The sequence below is a fragment of the Pteropus alecto genome, unplaced genomic scaffold (genome assembly GCF_000325575.1).
Source record: "Pteropus alecto unplaced genomic scaffold, ASM32557v1 scaffold110, whole genome shotgun sequence".
In the NCBI taxonomy this organism is placed as follows: Eukaryota; Metazoa; Chordata; class Mammalia; order Chiroptera; family Pteropodidae; genus Pteropus; species Pteropus alecto.
Window position 1 is genome coordinate 11,378,224 of NW_006431920.1, and position 7,242 is coordinate 11,385,465.

Sequence of the window (7,242 nt, forward strand, 5' to 3'; positions counted from 1 at the left end):
CTTTCCCTAAGAAAACTGGCATCTGGATAAGTTAAATGACTCGTCCAAGGCCACATAGGGTGTTGGTGGTAAAACTGGCCTAGAGGTGAAAGGACCCAATGCTAGTAAGGCTTTATTAGTAATCCTAAAAGTTAGTTTTCTTACAGTTAAAGCAATTTTAAGAATTCCCTGAGTCAATAAAGACTTCCAATTTCTTTCCTTCTTTGTGTACCTCCCTCATACATACACACAAACACACACATCATACCTAGTTCAGAGGGAGAGAATACTACAAGCTTCAAATTACATTACAGTGGGAGAGTAAACTGCCACGTCCACCAGGGTCCACTCCAGACCACTTCATTCTAGAACAAAGAATCAGGCAGAAGACATATGGAAAAGAGAAGAGGGAGTATCTGGGAGCCTTGGTGTGGCAGAACCACAGATCAAATAACCCTAGAAAAATAAGTTCACACCTGAGTGAAAAATAATAACAACTCAGACGAGGTAGTTGAAAACACTGGGTTCTGGGGAATTGAATGGAACAGCTTGACAGTGCATGGGGAAGGGGCTAGCAGTGTGGGAAAGGCATCACTTCTAGAGGAGAGGAAGCTACATGGCAGGAGTGCTTTTGGAAGCTTGTTAGTGAAGGAAAATAAGAAAGTGAGAGTGGTCCACCAAATAAAAGTGAATCTCAAAAATCAGAAAATATACCACTCTTCTCCTGCCATCAATGAAAGAAATTACACTTTTCTAAACCAACAGAAGAGGGTGCTCTTGAACTAAGAAACATTGTCAGTCACCCAAATGCCATAATTGTGCCTACATACAATTGTATATCTAAACACTTAAAAATGAACAGAAAATGGCAGACAACATCCATACAAAGCCACTAGGAAAACAAAATATGAGAATCCAAACATTTCAGCAGATGCAAATGTTCCTATCAACATCAAGCATGAAGCAGAAGAAAACTTTAACATGCAAACTAAATCAAATGTCCTAAAACAAGTATTTGAAAATATGAAACAAAAATTTAAGTGAAGAGTTCCAAAATTAGAACAGAAATAGACAAAAAGCCATGAAAAATGTGAAGTAAATGTTGAATTCACTCAGGAAAGAAATAAAAGAATAAGACAAAGTCATCTTAGACATAAAGTCTAAATTTCGAGACACTCATAGAACAATAAATTTGACTGAAAATATAAGAGACATTGAGAACAATCATGAAAAGACACCAGAAGATAAAAATTAAATAAGGAACAAAGCAAAAAAGATCAGAGAGAAAATAATTGGTAGAAGATAGGCTTTGAGGAGTCTGAAAAAGATAAGTATTAAAATGAAAATAACTAGTATTTCAAACTCTAACTTAAGACAAATTTCTAAAATTACAAGAAGACTTGAATCTGAATCTTTAAAGGTACCACAGGTTCCTGGGAAAATAAACATGGAATGGTGAACTACATGACATACAATAGGAAAATATTAGACTTTAAAGAAGAAAAAACAATTTTCTAGGTCTCTAGAACAAGAGACCAAATCACTTACATAGAAAAGAAAATCAAGTAAACATCATACTTCGTATAAAATAAGAGAACAATAGAGTTGCCTTTTCAAGAAACTAAAAAGGTGTTATTCAAATTGGTTTTTTTATGTTGATGTGCTCATTTCCATGGGTCAAGACTGTGAGAGGCTGTTTTCTGTGTGTGAAAACTCGGAGAACACTATTCTCTGTGAGGGGTCTACTAGAGGGCTAACATTATTCAACCAAGATAGGACCAGGAGTGAGAAACTTCTGCAAATGGACTTAGAGTGAATTTTGAATATACGTCAGTGTAAATTCATACCTAAAACAAGGATGGAGGAAGAGTATAATTGTGATATGTTGTGATAATACTTAAATAATGCATTGTGGCATAGATAATGGGCGGGAGTGAATGATATCATTTAAAGCAGAAAAAAAGTAAGTAGAAGGGTAAATAAGAAAAAAGGGGTCTAAGGCCATGCCACCCTGAACAAGCCCCATCCTGCGTGATCTCGGAAGCTAAGCAGAGTTGGGCCTGGTTAGTACTTAGATGGGAGACCACCTAGGAAAACCAGGTGCTGTAGGCATAAAAATTAAAAAATAAGGGATTGTAAACTGACAAGGTCCTTGCAATCTGTGAGATCAACCAAGGGTTGCCTTGCCTAAAAAAATAAAAAATAAAAAAAAAGAAAAAAGAAAAAAGAAAAAAGGGAAAAAAGAAGATTAAGGGTATTATGATAGATATTAGTAAAAAGGTAACCACTATGATAAAATACCAACCTTCCTAAGTACCAAAAGAAATATAAAATGGGACATGGAAAACTAGCCGCATAGAGGAAAAAAACATAATACACATAGTCAATCTTACATAAAATATAAGTACATCAGTCATGCTAATAAATTAGTTATAACACAATTTATTAATATATTGTGTAACACTCATTCAAATATGTTCAAATTGAATCATAGCAAAAATCAATTCTATGAGATACATAAAAGACACACTTATAACAAAATAGCTTAGAAAGGCTAAGAGTAAAGGGACTAACAAAGATATTTCAGAAAAATGTAAATAAACAAATAAGGGTATAAAGATCTAATTAACACAATAAGGTAGGTATTACGGCTATATATCAAATCTCAAACCTTGATAATATAGATAATATAACTTCTTCTTAAAGCACAAATAGAATGTTTACAAAAATTGACCACATATTGGGTCACAAAGAAAGTCTTAGTGCCATGAAGTAGAAATTAATAACAAAATTTAGAAAAGTTATTTTACCTGAAACAACAGCAACAACTCTCTAGTAAGCTACTATTGGCCGAAAGGAGATGTATCAATTGAAATTGCAGAATTGGTAAAACAATAATTAGAATGAAAAATCTGCAAATTGGAATTAATGAGATACAATTAAAGCAATGATCTGAGGAGAATCCATGGTTTTAAATACTTAAATTAATAAAAAATAATTAAACACATTTAATTTCCAACTCAAAAATATAGAAAAATCAAAAAGTAAATCTAAAAGAAGGAAATAATACAGACAGAAGAAGAAATTAACATGGTAGAAAACAGTAAAAACATAGAACTAATAAATGAATCAAAATGCTGCTTGTTTTGAGAAAAAAGGTAAACTAGACATACCAGTAGGTAACCTACTGGAGAAAAAAGGCAAAGCACAAACATACAAAATAAAAACAGGGAAATAACCATTGTAAAGATGAAAATATAAGTGAACTATTTTATAAAACTATACAAATACACTTGAAAACTGTATGAAATATTCTCTATGAAAATGTAATTTATCAAAACAGACCCCATTTAATATAGAAAGCTTAAACAGACTATTCTCCAGGGTAGAAAAAGATGGAGAAATTTATCAACAAATTATTCCATATAGAAACACCAGCACCAGATGGTTGCACAGGGGAATTCTACAAACCTTCAAAGATCGAATAATCTCAATGTTCCGTAAATTGTTCCGGAGTATAGAAAATGAAGGTAAACTTCCAAATTCTTTTAAAGGAGTAAGTGGAATGTTGATACCTAAACCTAATAAGTTAATAATAATAATAATGATGATAATAATGTATCTTATAGAAAACTACAGACAAATGTCCCTTGTAACTATAGATGCAAAAATTAAATAAAACCCTAGTGAAAAAAATCCAAAACCACCTTAATAAAATAAAACATAGATACTAAATTTCAGGAATGCAAGGAGTTTTGATATGAAGAAATCCATTAATATAATTCACTTTATTAATAGTTTTAAAGATAAAAATTAAAGATTATCTTCATTTGATAGACCTTCACCAATATTTAGCATGCATTCCTAAAAAATGCACTCAGTAAAATAGGAACTGATGGATACTTTCTTTACACGATTTACATTTACATATATATCCATTCATACATATATGTATAATTCCTGTATATATGTAGATAAGTACATATATATGTCCTAAACTTAGCATTTTATTTAATGGGGATGCATGAAAGGCATTTCTGCTAAGACTAGCAATAAACTGAAGATGCCTTCTATCTTCATTGCTATTTAACATTGTATTGGAGCTGTTAGATAAAGGAATAAGAATTTGAGAAGAAAAACTCTTTGTATATGTAGGTGAAATAACAGTGAAGCTTGAAAGTCCAAGAATTGGTGATTAAACAAATGGAAATTAGGTAAGGAATTCAGTATGAGAGTAAAATATAAAATTATAAAAATCAATAGCCTTCATACATACAAAAAATAGCTGAAACAAGATACGATATCAGAGGAGAAACTCGTAATTGCAACAAAAAGGTGGAACTTAAAAAGTAATATGCAAAATCCAAATGAGTAAAATTTTAAAAAGCTATCAAAAGACACAAAATAGACTTGAGGAAGTAAAAAGGCACCTGTTGTTCTTGGAGAGACCTACTCAACATCATTCAGATGCCATTTTTTCTTGTTAATATATAAGTTGCAAGGAAATAATAAATAATAAATAATAAATAATAAAAGTTGCAAGGAAATAATAAATAATAAAAAGTTGCAAGGAAATAATAAATAATAAATTGCAAGGAAAATGCTATCAAGCTTTTGTTTTTTCTTTCTGGAGATAAATTCATGTTGAAAAATAAACACACAAGAATATCTAGGAAACCTTGGGCAGGGGAGAAGGGGGATCAATGAGGGAGATTGATTTTGCATGATCTTAAAACATACTATAATACTCGATGGTTAACGCAGTGTGGTATTGGCACGTAAATAGAAAGACCAGAAAAACAAAACAGAAATTCCAGAAATAAATTCAAGTGTGAACAAAAATGTATTATCCAATAAATAATGGTACTTCAAATCACTGGAGACGAGGTGAACTTTTTAATAAATGGTGTTGGAATAGCTGATAGCCATTTGGGAAAAGATAAAACTGGGTTCATACCTTATACTATATACCATAAACTCTAAAAGAATGAGAGATAGAAATGTAAAAATACAAAATAAAAAAGCCTTACAAGTACTAGAAGAAAACATGAATGAAAGTTTTTATAACTTGAGTGTGGGAAAATGTTTACAGAATATGACTCCAAATCCAAATGCAAAAAGAAAAGATTGATAAATTCTACTACATAAAATTAAAAAAGGATTACATGGCAAAGAACAAGCAAAATCAAAAGAAAAATATCTGACTGGGAGAAAATATTTGCAACATGATGTATCAGAGATAAATGATTATTATATAAAGTATTTTTAAAAATTGAGCTATAAATCAAAAATCACCAATTTTCAGAAATATGTAGGAAAATGATTCTTAGACACATGAAAATATGTTCAACTCCACTCATAATAAAATTAATGTTGATTAAAACTCTACTCTTATATCAAAGTGGAAAAAATTCACAAGTTTAGAAACACAGTGTTAGTGAGACTGTGGAGAAACAAGCCGTATTAGCTTCCTACGGCTGCAACAACAAAATACCACAATGAGTGACTTAAACACAGAAATTTATTTTTGCATAGTTCTGGAGGCTAGGGGTCCAAAACCAAGTTGTTGGCAGGTTTGATTTCTTCTGTGGTCTCTCTCCTTGGCTGGTAGATGCCTGCCTTCTCATTGTATCTTCACATGATCTTTTCTCTATGTACCCACATCTTATGACACTAGTCAGATTGGATTAGGGTTTATCTTAATGGCCTCATTTTAACTTAATCATCCCTTTAAAGGCTTTATCTCCAAATATAGTCACATTTTGAGGTACCAGGTGTTAGGATTTTAACATATGAATTTTGGGGGCATAAAAGTCAGCCTGTAACACAGGCACATTCATTGCTCATAGAACTTAAATATTCTAATCCATTTGGAGGGAAAATATGGCAATATCTAAAAAATTATCTGTGCAACATTTACCCTTTGATCCAGCAATCTGACCCCCAGAAATTTATCCTGAAACTAGCCCTTAAAAACAAACAAAAAACACATGCACAAGTTTATTTATCAAGCTATTATTTGTAGGCATAAAATAATGGAAATGATCTGAATATCAATACATAAAATGTTTTTTTTTTTGTATTTTTTTACATCCATGCACTTGAATAAGCATTCGACTATAAAAAAGAATGGAGCTCTTTATTAATTGTTCAGAGTTATTTCCAGTATATATTTCAAATAAAAAAATACGAAATAAAAAATAGTACATGTAGTAGGCTCCTTTCTATGTAAGAAAGGAAGGGAAATAAGAAAGAAGAATACACACACATTTACTTTTAAAAAGGAAACATGGGAAGAATAAACCAAAAGCTCATGAAAAACTTGCCTGCATAACAAGTGTAGGGTAGGAGAGAAAAAAGGGTGGAGGGGCTGGGAAGCAGTGACACTTTTCTAAGTATACCTTTTCAAATAGTTTTGACTTTTAAGTCATGATAAAGTTATAAATATTCAAACATAAGATTTAATAAACTAGGAACTTCCCCAATTTGAACAAAAAGAGAAACAAATGTATCCTATTATACAAGCAATTGATAACATAGCCCCAAAGAAAAAAGAATTAACTCAGTTAAATGAACACAGAACTCTTGCTGCACATGCTCAGTATGATACGGTCTAAGGACAAAATATAAATGCAAAAAATTTAGACGTTGCTTGGTAGGTTTGTTGTTGGTTGTGGTATTAGTGTATCAATTTCCACACTAGTTTGTGCAAATTGTAGAGCAAAAGAGTCAACATTGGGTTTGACTCTTTTGCTTTTGGTTTTTATCATGAAAGAAGGGGGCTAAAGATAAGGAATGGGAGGAGACGAAGAGCTCTCTGCATTGGATTTGACGGTATCAGAATGAACTCATGATTTACATACTTATATTTCTTAGCTCCGTTCAATGAGTCGTGAGGAAAGAAAAATGCAAGTTGAATCTGGAATATTTTATTGTCCTAGGAAGCAAAAATGAGCTCAAAAACCAATGGTGACGTACAAAATGAATAGAAGAGTCAGCTTGAAGAAGTTACCAGTAGTCAAATTAGGGAAAGAAAAAAAATTGAGCATCAAAGGAACAATTATAATAATGTCTTTTATTATGTTGGATTAAAAAATATTTAAAAAACAAACAAACAAGGAAATAAAACAAAATGAGGTAGGAGGGTGAAGAAGAGTTCTTTACAGAAAAACGCTAGTGGAATGATAGAATTAGAAAATAACCATTATGTCACCAGTGATGTAATGATTGATTCAGGCAAATATCAACAATTCATGCTAAAAT

At 31.7% G+C, this 7,242-nt stretch overlaps 1 pseudogene; it reads left to right on the top strand.

Moving 5' to 3' along the window:
* The first annotated feature begins 1,972 nt into the window (after nucleotides 1–1,972).
* LOC112475421 lies at nucleotides 1,973–2,091 on the top strand (annotated as a pseudogene).
* Nucleotides 2,092–7,242: the final 5,151 nt, after the last annotated feature.